The sequence below is a fragment of the Papio anubis genome, chromosome 2 (genome assembly GCF_008728515.1).
Source record: "Papio anubis isolate 15944 chromosome 2, Panubis1.0, whole genome shotgun sequence".
NCBI classification, from domain to species: Eukaryota; Metazoa; Chordata; class Mammalia; order Primates; family Cercopithecidae; genus Papio; species Papio anubis.
Window position 1 is genome coordinate 147,444,179 of NC_044977.1, and position 16,221 is coordinate 147,460,399.

Below are 16,221 nucleotides of genomic sequence, written 5' to 3' on the forward strand. Positions count from 1 at the left end.
GTTGATAAATACATATGTATAAATATATCCATTGTGGAATCATTTACAGAAGTAAGAACCAACTGCTGGTAAAAATTGTATAGAATGATAAGGGATTTGGTGAATTTTTATGGTATAAGTATACTTGAAATATCATTTGGAATTTTTAAGGAATGAATTAAGGCTCTGCTAATGCACTTAAAAGAATTGATGTGAGCATGGGTTAAATTTGTAAAGCCAAAGAAGAGAAGTAATATGAGATCATATTTGCATAACAATGTCAAGTAAGTCTTACATATGACTGTTTTGTGATTCAGTTGTTAAATAAACATAGAGAAGAGTTTGGAAAAATGTGCAAAAAGTTATTGATATTGCATAGATGAGGTAAGGGGAATTTGGAAAAGAGAAGAAAAGATGTATTAAGTAAAAGAATAAAAGGTGTGATAAAAGCAGTGTATGCGGTATGATAGTGCATGTGTAAATATTCATATGTGTCAGTATGTGGGTGTCTGCATTTTTGTTGATATATTTGAAGGGAGAATCACCAAACCACTCATGGTGGTTTCCACAGGATGTTGAGATTTAAGATGGTTTTTATTCTCTTCCTTATAATGGTATATTCTGTTTGGTATGTACATTGAGAATTACATATTAGTCAAAATAGTAAAAGAAAACTGCCTTCATTTTGTTCAAAAAAGAAAAATGTCACATAAAATAGTGAAAACATCTTATACATATATACTCATCATAGTATTTATATAAATGCAACACCAATGATCATGAAAAGTATAACACTGAATTAATATAATCATCCATCCATCTATCCATCCATAAAAAAATTAGAATGGACAGTTAGGAAATTGAATGAATATTTTATATAATATCCCAACTACAAAGTTAGATATCTATACAATGTATACAATTTTGATAGATTATGAATCTATAATTTATCCAAATATGATTAATAAAACATATGCTATGTTTTATATGAACAAGAACATTTATCAGAATGTTTTTATGAGCATATTTCTTCTGTTTTAATGTACTCATTTTTAAATATCCTATAATTACCCTCTCCAAATATTCCAGCTACACTCTCTAAAGGTAGAATTCTGTCATTATTTATAATGTTACACAGACCCTTAATATTTATAGTTCTATACATGTTTGCTTTCATTTTCTAGAATAATGTCTCTTTATATTCTACATTAATAAATCTAGTTCGGCTGTGCTTTTCTTTAGGTGGTAACCTGAACTCCATTTTAGAGTAGTCAGATAGATTTATAGATTCCAGAGGAGGAAACACTCAGTGTTGTTGGATTGGAGTGAACAAGAGAAAAGGTAACAGGATATGAAGCAGAGAAAAAATTGAAATTTTAATCATAGAAGACCTTTAAGGTAATTTTCAGGACTTTGTTTTTCACTTGATTAGAATGGGGAGTCATCATAGCATTTTTGCATAGAATACTGACATGATCTGACATAGATTTTAAAGAATCATTACTCTGCATAGTAAAAAGTGTAGAGGACAAAGCTAGGAGCAGGGAGAATATTTGTGAAACTCTGTCAGTGATTCAAGTAATAACTAATGGTGGTTTACACCAGTGTGGCAGCAGAGGAGGGAGTGAGAAGTGGTTGGAGTCTGGATATACTTTGAAAGGATATATAAATGGGATTCCTAAGAGATTTAATCTGTGATGAGAGAAAAAAGGAAAGAGTCAAAGATAAATGCAGAATTTTGGCCTGAGCCACTGAGATTGAAAGATGGTGGGAAAAGCAAGATTGTGGTGGAGAATGAGGAATCAGGACTTGTTTGCAACTTGTTCACGACTTGTTGTGTTTAAGATATGTATATATATGTGTGTGTGTGTGTGTGTGTATGATTTTTGAATTTTAAGACATATAAGACTTTTAAGATATGTATGACTTTTGAATTTTGTACGTAATTGTTTTTAATCACCACAAGAAAAAATTCTTAGATACTCAGATCTGTTTAATTCTAGATTAGAATCTAGCTTCATACCGCTTACATTACCTGGAATAGTTATTGTCCAGGCAAACTTCATAGTGGCCACTTGCAGCCATTTTCTGCTGCTCTCCTACAGTGTCTTCTAGATAACTATGACATACTTTATGGTCTCATGACAGACAAACTTAGAAAATGTTTCACTCTTTCAACATTTTTCTATTTTTGCATGGTTGCCTAGAGCAAACCGTCTCACTTGTAGTATGACTAGACATTGTAGTTTATATTGAATCACATTTTCAAATTATATCATTTTTGTAATGTCACTTGTATAAGTTCTGTCTCATCCTAATTTCCATCAGTATCTCATCTCATGTTTTATGAAAAGAATAGCCACCGTCACCTACTCTTCTCTGAATACATTTTCCCTTCATAAAACTTCTATTTTTTTTCTTTCGAAATGTTTTCCGGTTGATCCAGGGAAATTGCAGCCAGAATCTTGTTGTGAAAGAGGATCATTTTCTAAATCAAAGAAAAGAAAATAATCCTGGAAACAAGATGGAAGATACTCTCATCCAGAATGACTGCAGCTGTAATGAGAGGGACAATTCTGAAGTCTACAAACAGTGAGGCCTTTGCCTCCTTGGAAGCTCCAGTTTTTCAGAGGCAGTTCTGATGCTCTGCTCTACAAAGAAAGGTGATTGAATCTTCTCGTAATGACCCATAAATTTCAATTGTAATCATTCCATCAACCCTAAACTAACTAGCATCTGAATGAATGACAAGAACAGTGAAAACTCGTTAAACCAAAGATGATCCCATAAATTAGGAAAAGTTTTGAATATTATTTTCTAGTTAATCATGGTTCCAGACATATTCTCTACAGAGTATTAATTCTAAGCAATGGAAGGAATACTGATACAAACAATGATAGATTATAGATAGGTAGGTAGGTAGGTAGGTAGATAGATAGTTAGATAGACAGATATCATTTATTGAGCCCACATTAACTGCCAGAAACTCTGTTAAATGATGTTTATTTCATTTAATCCTGAAAGCAATCTATAAGTAGAATTTTTATTTACATTTTACAGATAAATAAAATGAAGCTTAGAGAAGAAAACTAGTGGTAGATTTTGGGCCAACAACAGGTTTGATTCCAAACCCAATACTCACAAACACTACACAACACTGTCTACTGTTTATCGAACTGATTCTGATGATATTTAATCCTAAAAAATACTATCATTCCCATTTTACAAATGTGAACAGTTGACCTTGAGGAGATTAAACAATTGAGATAATAAGTTGCAGAATCAGGATTCAAACACATAGTGGTCTGACCCCAGTGTCAGTGTCCTTTTCACTGTGCTGTGCTCCTGAGTATCAGCAAGACCCTCGAAAATTGTATGAGTTAATCTGATAAAATCAGTTCATAGGAGATGCAATAAAACCAAAGGAAAAAAAACACCCTAGGAAGCAGAGTGGCTTCCAGTTTACAAACTGGCTACTATGCAAAATGTTGTTGGCATTAATATATCAAGTTCAACTATGTAACTCCCATGGCAGCCAAGTACCAATGATGACAGCAGATGTATTAGGTTATTATAAGATGACACTTTAGCTATTTCAATCATGCAACAAGTTCATCTTGTTTTGACTCATTGCTCACCAAGCAACATTCTGATTTTAATTTGGTTTCCTTCCTGGCTTTCTACAGCAACACTAGTCCCTCTGGCATCTATGACAATTGTATTTCTCATTTTAATTTAGTGACTAGGCTACTTAGTGAATAGATCATTTCCCTTTTGAATTTGGTAATATAAGTCTCCTAGAGTCACTTAGTAACTAACTGACCAACTTCTGGTGATGCACTGGAGTGATCAGACCCTGAACTGCAAGGATTTACTAAGGTAATGCTATTAGGTGAATTACTCAGGGCTACGCCCCAGTTACTGATTGTGAACCCATTATCCCACTGTGATCCTAAAACTACAGCAAAGAAAAAATCAATTTAGTGATCCATTATTGGTCACTGTGTATATACACACATGAATAAATGTTTTCCCCAATTTCTTTACTACAGTTTGTTTCAGTGTTCCAATGCCAATAAATAAATATTATGTTTGGATTCCCAAAGGTAAGTTTCCTTTCAATATTTACATATTAATATTTATAACTAGCACATGTGTGGCTTAATATAATTCATAAGCTATTTTTCTCATTTATGTTAGCTTATTGAGTTAGGTATATTTTTACATTGTGGTACATGTTTTATACTTACTGTTTTAACTATGGCATATATTATTTTCTCCCATTTCATTCTGAAAATTGTGGATAAATGAGGATTCTGTTTGGCTTCATTAGCCTTTTTGGAAATATAGCACAACTACATATAGTGTTAAAGAATTAGATTATATTTTAGCATAAGAATTTATTTCATCAGGCCTGAGTTACTAAGGAATGCAAAAATCCCTGCCCACTTGTTCCAAACTATCAAATGAAAAAGGATTAATATTTAATCAAAAGAAATATCATTCTGTATTATTATTAGGTAAAATAATTTTACTTTGCACTTGCTGGTGCTTCCTTTATAAGCCATGAAAATATTAATTTGATGCTCCACTAAGTGTTTTGAATTATCAAAAATATTTGCCAACTTCATCTTTCTGAAGCTAATTCATTAATAGCCTGAATATTTTTCCAACTAACAAAAAATATGCTTACAAAAAGATAACATTCAAACTATAACCTGAAGTTGCCAGTTCATTAGAAGTATATCCAAAAGTACTGTCTACATTCTTAGGCTTTTTTTTTTTTAATTATTTTTTATCAGAAATGAGGTCCTATGTATTGGTAGAAATGTACTAAATATAGTATCAAGAATTACACTGTCCAATCAAGTCATTCTGACTTACAAAATGCTGTAAAAATACTCTTTAATATTCAAGAAACATAGACTTTTTAAGGATAATTGAAACTATATTATGAGTACTTTATATCAAGTCACCATATGTCACTGTGTCAGGTGAAAATTTAACTGGATAAAAATGAGAAGCAAAAAAGACACGAAGTGGATTTTTTTTTAAAACTTGAAAGAAATCTTTTTCATTGTCTAAAGATTATGCAGACTCCTTTCCCTAGCCCCAGCAATGTTGAAACTTGATATACATCACAGAAAAATAATAGCAATCACAAGAAATACAATAAATTATAACATGATACAGAAAAATATCAAAAGTTTCTGTCTTGTTCCGTGTAGGAACTCTTACTCTACACCTTCCGGTTTGAGCAATACTTGTAGGCATTCATGGAGTTTATGCAGATAGTAGAATTCCATATGCTTTTCCATGTAAACTTTAGTATTTTGGGGAAGAAAAAAAAAAAGCCTCCACATTGGTCTTTCCATTCCTCCAGACCTTGAGAAAAGTTTCTATGGCAGCGTCAAAATGTTGCTTGGGAGTAACACTTAGCAGATAAGATATTTTTCTAAGTGTAAAGAAGATCACAATGTTGAGCATATCAACTCTTTTATTTTCATTTTTTATTTTTTTTGAGACAGTTTCGCTCCTGTTGCCCAGGCTGGAGTGCAATGGCGTCATCTCAGCTCACTGCAGCGTCTGCCCTCTGCCTCCCGGGTTCAAGCAATTCTCCTGCCTCAGCCTCTCACGTAGCTGGGATTACAGGCATGTGCCACCACGCCTGGCTTATTTTGTATTTTCAGTAGAGACGGGGTTTCTCCATGTTGGTCAGGCTGGTCTCAAACCCTTGACCTCAGGTGATCTGCCCATCTTGGCATCCCAGACTGCTGGGATTACGGGCATGAGCCACCGCTCCCGGGGAGCATATCAACTCTTATAAAGCCTTCTCAGCAGTGTGTGGTGTACAAGTGGTACATTCAAATTGTTTTAAACAACAACTAAATCAGCAAACAAAGCATCTTTTTAAAAGAATGCAGATATTTTATCTCCCCACTTCACAGGGATTTGGGATTATATACTGTAAAGTAACCCCCTGAAGAAATGCTTCCCATCGTGTCATGCATTCCAGATTCCTAAATATCTTCTGAAGACGTTGCAGTTTGCCAACACCTTTTTTACAGTGGTCTGCCATCTAATCCAACAATCCAACAGTCTGATCAGCCCAGTGCAGTGACTTGTGTGCTTGCTCTATTAACCTATTCCAAAACACAGTTGCTTTTGACAACCACATCACCTTCTGGCTCCTGGTGACCTTACAGCCAGGTAAACTTCCAGGTCTCAGCAAGAATCACTGCTAAGCCAGTGAAATCCACTTTGAACTACCTTAGGAAAATAAAACAGTGAAACTACTGCCCATTGTCCATCAGTGTTATTAGTGCTTTAAAAATCAAACCACCCTGAGTCACCAAAGTGGAGAAAGCACTGTCTAGCCCAGAACTGTAAATTCCCGGTATAGTCATTAAGTGCAAATGTACTCTGATGCTGCTGTTTCACTAGGTTTATGCCTTAATGCCAATAAGAAAATTAACCATGCTGTCTACAGTAAGATGCTTTCAGAGATGAAAGACCTCTCAAAAGGAAGTTTCTGTTATCATTTATGTGGTTGACTACCATTAAGGACATAAACACATGGAACACACAAAAATGGGGATCTCTAATCCTTTCTGCTTTTGTTCAAGAAAGTGATTGAAGGAAAAACAAGAGAGGTTAGAACTGCCATGTTTCGGTGAGATGAAAAAGAAGCCTGTTTTGTGTGTCAACATCTTGATATTTTAAAGAAAATGTAATAATTTCAAAATAATTATATCACTTTCACACCATAGAAGTCTATTGATTATCTGTGTGAATGGAAAAGACAGAGCATAAAAGTCTAAAACACTAGACACTGGTCATTTGAAGTCAGTATTCACACAGTTATTTCTCTGAGTTAGGCCCAGATCTTCTTCCAATTTGTTTATAAAAGCTGGGCAGTATAAAGTGTGGTCATGTATGATTCAGTGATTTCTCAGCTTATGAAAAAATGTAAAGGATAAAACATAATTAAGGTAAGGAAATTTAGATGTATATTCTCTTTTATTGACTTATCAAATCCAAGTTAATATTGGTGATTTTCTGATGAGAATTTGGGCTTTTCTGTTGCTGTTTTTTTTTTTTTTCCTTCACTTAAAGGTTTGTTTCCTATTTGTTTTCTCCCTCAAATCACGGGATATTTCTTCTTGTTAAAAAGATGAAAATTATAGTCTTAATTCAGCAAGTAAGGAGAATATATTGCTTGGTAATAAAATGAAGTATCTAACTTTGCCAAACTTGACAGACCTTTTGTAGTGTAAAGCTCTATGAGTCTGAAGCAAAGAGATCTATATATTTTGATATTTCTGAAATTCTAGAGTTTCAGGAATCAAGAAAACGGGCAAAATGTTTTAAAATTAACTGAGAATAACAGTGACAGGGCTAGGGAGCAATGAAGACCTCTCTATCCATGAAATTCAGCACAGTAAAAGTCATCTGGTTTATAATTTTCCACCTAATGTTTTCTATGTGATTCCTGGTACAAACCCCATTCTAATTAGTGGTCTGGCAGCACCACTATTTATAAATAGGCTATGATCCAAAACTCATTTATCCCTTAGAAAATACTACAAATGGTTAGGTTTCTTGGCTATTATACAAAATACATTTAACCAGGTAGCTGAATTACTGCAGCTTTCCAATTTTAAAATGGATTCATATGCAGTTGTAATAATAAAACTAAAGGAAACCAAAAAATGCAAGGTTTTTTTAGTAGCTTTAAAAAATGTATTTTCAATGTCAGTGCTAGCGGAGAGGTTTGAGGAGAAGAGGAAGAAAAGGTAAAACTGAAACATTTCTGGAGAGTCAAAGGTATCCATGATTTTCAAAGGTATTATGAGACAGTGACATTGTTTTTTCTTTTATGTAACTTCACTCTGTATACCAGGATATGCTAGTTTATCTTCAGGACTATTATGGCATTCTAAATATCATTAGGGCATTTTGTGTGTTTTTGTTAGGGAGGGAATGTTTAGTAAGTCTCAGCTAACAAATTGAATGATATAAAGAAAACTGGAATGGAAATTTATTTTAAATGTTAAAATATAAAGATAATTATTAGGAAGTCCCTGGGAAAAAGAAAGAGAATAAAGAGAAAAGGTAAATAACTATTGACAAATTTAATTGGTTCCTGAAGGAAAGTTATGGGTCCAGCTTTCATAAGTTGATTTCATTTTTGTTCCTGTAGATGCTGTATTATAAACTCAGGTTTAATTTCTGAAAAGACATTTTATACAAACCAAGAGATACCAAAAAAGATTATACAATTAATGGAACAAAAATAAAAACAAATACATATTTTACAGACATGCAATATAGCCACCTGACATGCTGCAAAAGCTACGTGATGTTTTTTGTTTGTTTTTGTTTTTGTGTATAAACCAGACAAGCTGAGGCTTCTTCAAATATTTATTCAGTGAGTATTTATTGAGCACCTACTTCATGTTGAGCACTGGTATAGGCACTTAAGATACAGTAGAGATCAAAAATGACATCTCTTTCTTGAGACTCTTTTCATAATCCAATGCTCTTGCTTTCAATAAAGCATTCATTGTTAACTCCTATTAAAAAAAAAAAAAAAATCTACACATCTGCTTAGCTGCTCTGTAACCAGAAGTATGCCCTTCCTTCCTTAAGAACGCAGTATTGCCAGTGTACTGGCTTTCTTTTTTTTTTTTTTTTTTTTTTTTGAGACGGAGTCTCGCTCTGTCGCCTGGGCTGGAGTGCAGTGGCCGGATCTCAGCTCACTGCAAGCTCCGCCTCCCGGGTTCACGCCATTCTCCTGCCTCAGCCTCCCGAGTAGCTGGGACTACAGGCGCCCGCCACCTCACCCGGCTAGTTTTTGTATTTTTTAGTAGAGACGGGGTTTCACCGGGTTAGCCAGGATGGTCTCCATCTCTTGACCTCGTGATCCGCCCGTCTCGGCCTCCCAAAGTGCTGGGATTACAGGCTTGAGCCACCGCGCCCGGCCCTGTACTGGCTTTCTTAAAAGTCTTGTTTCATCAGTTTGAAATGTAAATTGCAAATACCTGCCTTCCCTTTTAATTATCCAAACAAAATTTTCTGAAAAATGTCTTGGCTACTTCTATAGCCATGTTTCAAGCTTTCCCTTAAATGTTGGTGCTAGGCCAACAATTTCTTTTTTGCAAGTAATCAAGCCACTCATTCCTTTGTCTCAAACACCTTTCCTAAAATTCATTGTTTGGTTTAGACTTTAAATTTTACCAGCATATGTATTCTCTGAGCAGGCATGCACAGAGTTGCACGTGTTCCCACCTCATCATGCAGACAACGCATTTTCATGCCACCATTGATTGAATTGATTTAACATTTTTTTTTATTCAAGCATTTTCCCTTGTTCTAACAAATTATACTCAGACCCAAAGGAGACAATTTCAACTTGGAATTTAGTCCATTCAGCTTTATTCCAGCCTCTGTATCTGAAGTGAACTTTTTCTTCACTTTTATGTGATTTGCCATTCGTGCATTCTATCTCCTTTTCTAAGACGTGAAGCAGAGGAATTTTATTTTAAAAATTGAAGAAAGTACAGAAGAAGTGAAGAGCAGTATCAAAACACACACCCGCACTAAGTGCAATCGTACACCCAGCCAGCTGACTCACTGCTGCTGGCAGCCTGCCCCTCAGTGCCTGCACTGGATCTGCTGAGGCGTCTGCAAGAAGTAGGGGCTGACAGGCGGCTCAGATGCAGTGCCATTGGTGTTCATAAACTGCGCTGGGGTGTGCGTAACGAGAGGTTGTATGGTAGTACTCTCATAATTCCAGGGTCATCTATATTTAAAATAAAATGCTAGTTTCAATGGTGGCATTAACTGCTGTAAGAAGTGAAAGGCAGAAGAAACACAAAGGTGAAATAAAGAGGAAGCCCACAGTGATGTTTTGGAAGTGAGGTTTGTATATCTCTGACCTGAAGGACTGACTACTTGCATGTCTTTCTCATCAACTGTACATAATGACCAAGCATCATCAGTAGTAGGTCTCTAAAATGGAAATGAGACTAAAGTGATAATAAAAGAACACGGTTGGAAACACACCAACTTGAAATCATTTACACAAACTGTCCTATAAATCTAAGAGTGGTTACTACAGACTATTTTCACTATTTTTGAAATGCATTTGCAACTTCTTTTAACCGCGAGTGATTCAGGTTTATAAAAGGGATATGTCAGTTAAAAGCATATTACTGTATTTATTTTTATAAGTATTAGGTTTATGGATTGCACTTAGAGGCAGCAAGTTTCACATGTTTTACAAATTGCTCACAGTAGTAAAGGCTGGTACTTTTTGGTTTATATCTTTTATCTTGTTTTTTTCTATTTCTTAAAAATACCCCAATCTCTCAGAAGTTTGAGTCATTCGGCAATGCATACTGCAGAACTAGAATTCATCAAGATGCTTCCAGTTGTTGTTGTTATTATTATTAAGTGTTTTAAAATACTAGCATTAGTTTGCAAATAGATGTCCAGAACCTTTCAAGATGATTGAAGTTTGAACCCACTATCATTATCTCATCCCACACAGAGCTATTCATCTTCCCTGGGAGGTGCCAGGATATTCGAAATGCATAAGTTCTCAAGGAAAAATGCTGACATGAGCTAAGTACATTTTAGGAATTTACTAAAAGATCAGAAAGTTTATACAGTTTAATAAATTAAATTCAATCATGGTTGAAAATAAAAGAAACCTCTATACGGTAATACAACCTTTCATAAAGTCTCAGTACAAATCATAGTACTGTTTTCATATGAAGTGTATAGAATGAGTTTGAAATCTTTTTAATGGTGGAAACAATCTAAGAAATAATTCTCCAGATTCCAGAAACATAGAAACATTTATAATTAAGTATAAATTAGAAATACTTATGTTAATAATATTTTGCCACCTATACTTTAGGTTAGGTCAACCTACCTAATCATTCCCTTTCCAAATGTGACCACAAAGACCAATTTCAAATGATATATGGTATGCAAAGCCATAATGTAAGGTCTGTCCTCTTCATTGATTTGCTTCTAAGCTCAATTTTACCAGCTCTGGTTTCTCTGATTTTAATATGTTAGTTCTAAACACTATCGTCACCTCAGTCCTGCTTCCCTCCTCCTACATCCATTTGATATTTGGCACAATGTGTGATTTGTTTTCTAGAAATATATAAATTTTAAGTAACTATTCAAGATTTTTAGCAACTGATACAGCATGAGCCCCAACCTATCAGAACAGATATTGCTCATAAACATTGGGTACTCCCACATCATTACATACCTGTCTAAGGGTACCCTGGCTCCCCTGTATTTGGATCTACTCTCTCTGGTTGGAGTTCTGTCTTTTTCACATTCTGGTCCTAGCATTTGTCTTTTATGAACTCAGTCCCTGTTGCAATTCTGAGCCATAAGGAATTTTGTCCCTGTAATTAGGTAATTCCCACTTGGATCAACCCTCAGCCCCTCTCAAAGGACAGAGAGTGGAAGAGAGGTAGCAGAAGTTGAGGAGCAATGAGTCGAAGCATATTCCCCTTTTATTATTAACAAAACGCTTCGTTTAAATGTCTCCTAGATGAGTCTCTTTCAATCTGTGATTGTCTTTCATTTGCTATTGAGCAGCTGCATGGTTTGTAATAACTGAAATGCCAGAAGCTATTCTTGGGCATTTAAGGTTCTTAATGAAACCCAATACTGTAGAATAATCACATATATAGTTATGATACTTGGTAAGAATTTCTGTCATTTATTTTTATTTTTTGTAATATCAATCTAATTCAAAATAATTTAGCATTATGTATGTGATTGCTGTAATAAACCACATACTATCAACACAGACCATTTATATTAAAGTAACAAGAAAACAAATGATTTTCCTGTTAGCCAAGCTATTATATATTGAAAGTTGCCCAGGCTGGAGGACAGTGGCACAATCTCAGCTCACTGCAACCTCCGCCTCTTGGGTTCAAGAGATTCTCCTGCATCAGCCTCCTGAGTAGCTGGGATTATAAGTGCCTGCACCACACTCAACTAATTTTTATATTTTTAGTAGAGACGGGGTTTCCCCATGTTAGCCGGGCTGGTCTCAAACTCCTAACCTCAAGTGATCTGCCCACCCCGACCTCCCAAAGTGTATATTTAAACTTTATAAGAAAGAGAGGTAAGATTTTTCCACCAACTAAAAAGGAGAAAGGAAAGAAATTAACATTTATTTAGTGAATAAAGTATGCCAGGAAGTCTAACAAGCAAGCACTTCAATTATACATTGTCCCATTAAATTTTCACATACATTCTGCAGGTAGGTGTTATTAACTCCCTGAATTCTACGCTCTGCTGTGGCCACAGGTCTTTTGCTGTACAGCTGCAGGAGCCAGATTAAGTATCTGTTGATTGAATAAATTCGTATTTACGATGAGAAAAACTGAAGCTCAGGGTTAAAAATAATCTTATTCAGTGTAATAATCTTACTCAATGTAAATCTTAGTCAATTTCTAATAATTACTAATATTTATGGAATACCCACTATGTCACAAATAACTTACATGAATCCTCTCATTAATCTTCAGAACAATCTTCACAACCATTGTTCCTATTTTACATATAAAGGAACTGAGTCTCAGAGAGAGTGAGAAACTGGTTTCCAGTTCACACAGCTAGGAAGCAAAAGAAATTCCGGATTCTAGACCAGGTAGTGATATTTTAAAGGATGCATGTTCAGCCACTGGGCATACTGTCTACTAAGCAAGAATGGAGATTTGACACCAGATATGGCAAATGCTCAAACCCAGGTTCCTGTATAATTTCAAGTCCATACTGAAAGGCACAAACAATCTCAGCCTTTTAGTGACCATATCTCCAAAGCCAACATGCTTTGATGAACTAATCAAAATATCCCATTCTTCTAGACGGTAGTGACAATTTTCACTTATCCTTAGAATATGCAAAGTAAGCTTGAAATTTTCTTTCTCAAATTCTATGTTTAAAACAGAACTTTTTCATAAGTCTTTATGTACATAAAAATGGAAAGAAACATCTGAAATGTAAGAATTTCATTTAAATACTATATTAATGATCCAGTAAATTATAATAAAACCTTTATTTTAATTTAGATCAATCGAAGTCTTTTGATTTATATACTAACCAATTAGCTTGGATCTTGGTTCCTAAATTCTCCTTTATGTAAGGCCAACTTACCCATGCAGAGCAGGTGCAGTCCCTGTAGCCCACAAAACATTGTGGGGTCTATGAAAATATTTCATTTTAAAATTGGAAGAAAAGTATAAACATTTTGTGTTCAAAATTATATTCATCTTTATAGACACATAAATATAAAATGTAATTTTTAATACTTTGCATAGAGAAAACGGTCCACAAAGCCAAAGTACCTAAGACCCATGAAAGTCGTGCAACAGCCCTATCTTTACAAGTGACTTTATTGCTTCCAAGTGTGTTAACGTGAGTCTCCTCGACAGATAATGAGGTACAGATGTGTTGTTATCTTCGCTCTGAGCTGCCCTAGCAACTTTGACATTATCTTTGGGTGTTATTAGGTTCCCAACTTGCCTGATGCTCCAGCTGCTACGAACTTGTTTGATATCAATTTACATCTGTGCAGAGACTTTCTTCTCAAAGACTTGATCCTGTGTAAAATATCTTCTAAATTTGTTCAGTCCAATATGATAGGCACTAGCCAAATGTGACTATTTACATTTAATTAAAATTAAATATATTATAAAAATTCAGTTCCTCTGTCACACTAGCCACATTTCAAACACCCAATAACTACCTATGGCTAGTGACTACTGCATTGGGAAATACAGATTAATGAATATCTCTGGCCTCCTAGAAAGTTCAGTTTGACAGTGCTTTTCTAAGAGCTTTCACATCAGCTTCTTTCTCTGTCTTGTCTCAAGATAGTATTAAGATTTCCCAATGTAACAGAGAATACTGGGGATTCATTCTTCATTGCAAAGAATGCCACAGAAATTCAAATGAACACTGTCCTGTAGATATTTCATATTACCTTTTAATTAAAATAATAAAGAAAATTGGTATTATGACTCCAAAATGATGACGTGGTAACTCCCTTATTAGAGTCATGAAGTTGGAAGGCAAGAAAATACCATGCAGAACTACAAGTAAAAGCGCATAGTCCACCAAAATGTATGGTGCCATTATTCATGTCAGGCCATCCACTTTTCAGAGATTCTCAGAACAGCCACATCCCTTCTTTTAAATTTCATGGAAAATGACTGGGCCCACACAATTACATTGTCACTTGAAATGCCATCTTTTCTCCTCCTCAGATGGTACACTGCTTTGTCAAGTCAAACAACCCATTTATTTTTCATGGATGTGGCTGGAATAAACGTTCATCCCATGTAGGTAGAAGACAGAATACACATAAGTTACTCAATACTGCCGAGCCTCAGGTTTAACCTTCTCCAGGACAGTCAAAATTTACATTGTTAAGTTGGTTCAATCATAATCCTTGTATGTTATTCTAATAAGGCTCTGTTCTGTCTCCTTTGTCCCTTTTGAGATATATCACCTCTCTTTCTGTTGTATGGATATGGAAAATATGTGCCAATCTACCTATTTTTATTAAAAATACGGGTTATTCATTTTCTGTAAAATTGTGTAGAGTTTTAATACCCCCAAATAAAAAATAAATATGTTCTGTTTCCCCAAAAGATACAATAGAATAATTTAGAATATGTTATTGAAATATGCATTTCAAGAGAAATACTGTAGTATTGTAGGCTGAATAATAGTCTCCCAAGGATATCCACATCCTAATCTCTGAAAGCTGTGAATGTGTTACCTTACGTGGCAAAAAGGACTTTGAGGAAGTGACTAAGTTAGAGACTTTGAGATGGGTAAACCCAATGCAATCACAAGGGTCTTTGTAAGATGGAGGCAAGAGGTTAAGAGTGAGAGAGAGATAGATTGAAAGATGTTAAACTGCTGGCTTTGAAGATGGAGAATGGGGCTGCCAATCAAGAAATGCAAGGAGCCTCCAGATGCTAGAAAGGGGAATGAATTCTTCCCTAGAGCCTCTAGAATGGAAGAAGCCCTGCCGACATCTTGAATTGATCTCACTGAAACTGGTTTTGGCCTTCTGACCTCTAGAACCATAAGATAATTTGGTGTTATTTTACATCGCTCAGGTTGTGGTCACTTGTTACAACATCAGTAGGAAACTAATTCATGTAGTTAATCTTGAGCTAAATCATTTAATTGTTGGTAAAGCATGAGAACTAGTATCAGAGACATTCATGAAGGAAATTTCAGTGTTGCCATTTAATCTGTATAATCTTAGCCAAGTAATTTATTCTCTATGAACTTTATATTTTCTCATTCATGAAATATGTATGATAACAACTACTATGAAAAGTTGCTAGAAATATTTTGGTCTGGGGTCACCAACCTCTCCTCTCTAGTGTTCTGCCTAATAGCATATACACAAAAGGATCTGTAACCAAATGGGTAATAAAGTGCAAGTACATGTTCAAATTCAGAATATTATCTTTACTTTCTGCAGATATGAAATTGTGGAATGTGACAGAGGCAGCTAGTTACCTTTTAGCTTTCAGTTCTGTATTTTCCACTGTGTAATTTCCTCCATTTCAATGCTGTTCTAATTTTGGTCCACAGGTTACTGTCAGAAGATTGTTACTGATCTCCATTGAGGGAAATGCAAAAATTAAGGATAAAGTTCTGTATGTTGTAGTTCTAATGATGAAATATATTTTGTTCCTCGGGCATTATCATCTGTAAACAAAATATTCAGTGCTGTATTTTCATTTTCAATCCCACAGCTACCAACTAGAGCTGATGCACAGCTTGGATTTGATAATCAGTTCACTTTGGCTTATCTGAAGTCTTAAATCATCAAATTTCTGAACAAACCTCCAGCCATGAGTAGGAAAGGAAATATTTAATCTGCAGATGAAATCCAGATTCCATATCTACTTTGACTCAAGAGCAGGGCTTAAAACCTGCCACACAGCTCCAGCATAGTTTAATTCTGGAGGAAAATCCCCTTATGTTCCAAAGTCTGCTCCCTAATGCTGTATTCCGTGATTCTGCAACCATTCACAATTAAACAAGATGATATAATTGTTATCTAATGGTGATCTGAAGTTAAGAGTGTCTCAGAATTACTTTCAAGAATGATGGTTAGGTAGAAGAGCATTATAACCAGGTTATTAGGTCTTCCCAGTGTATTAC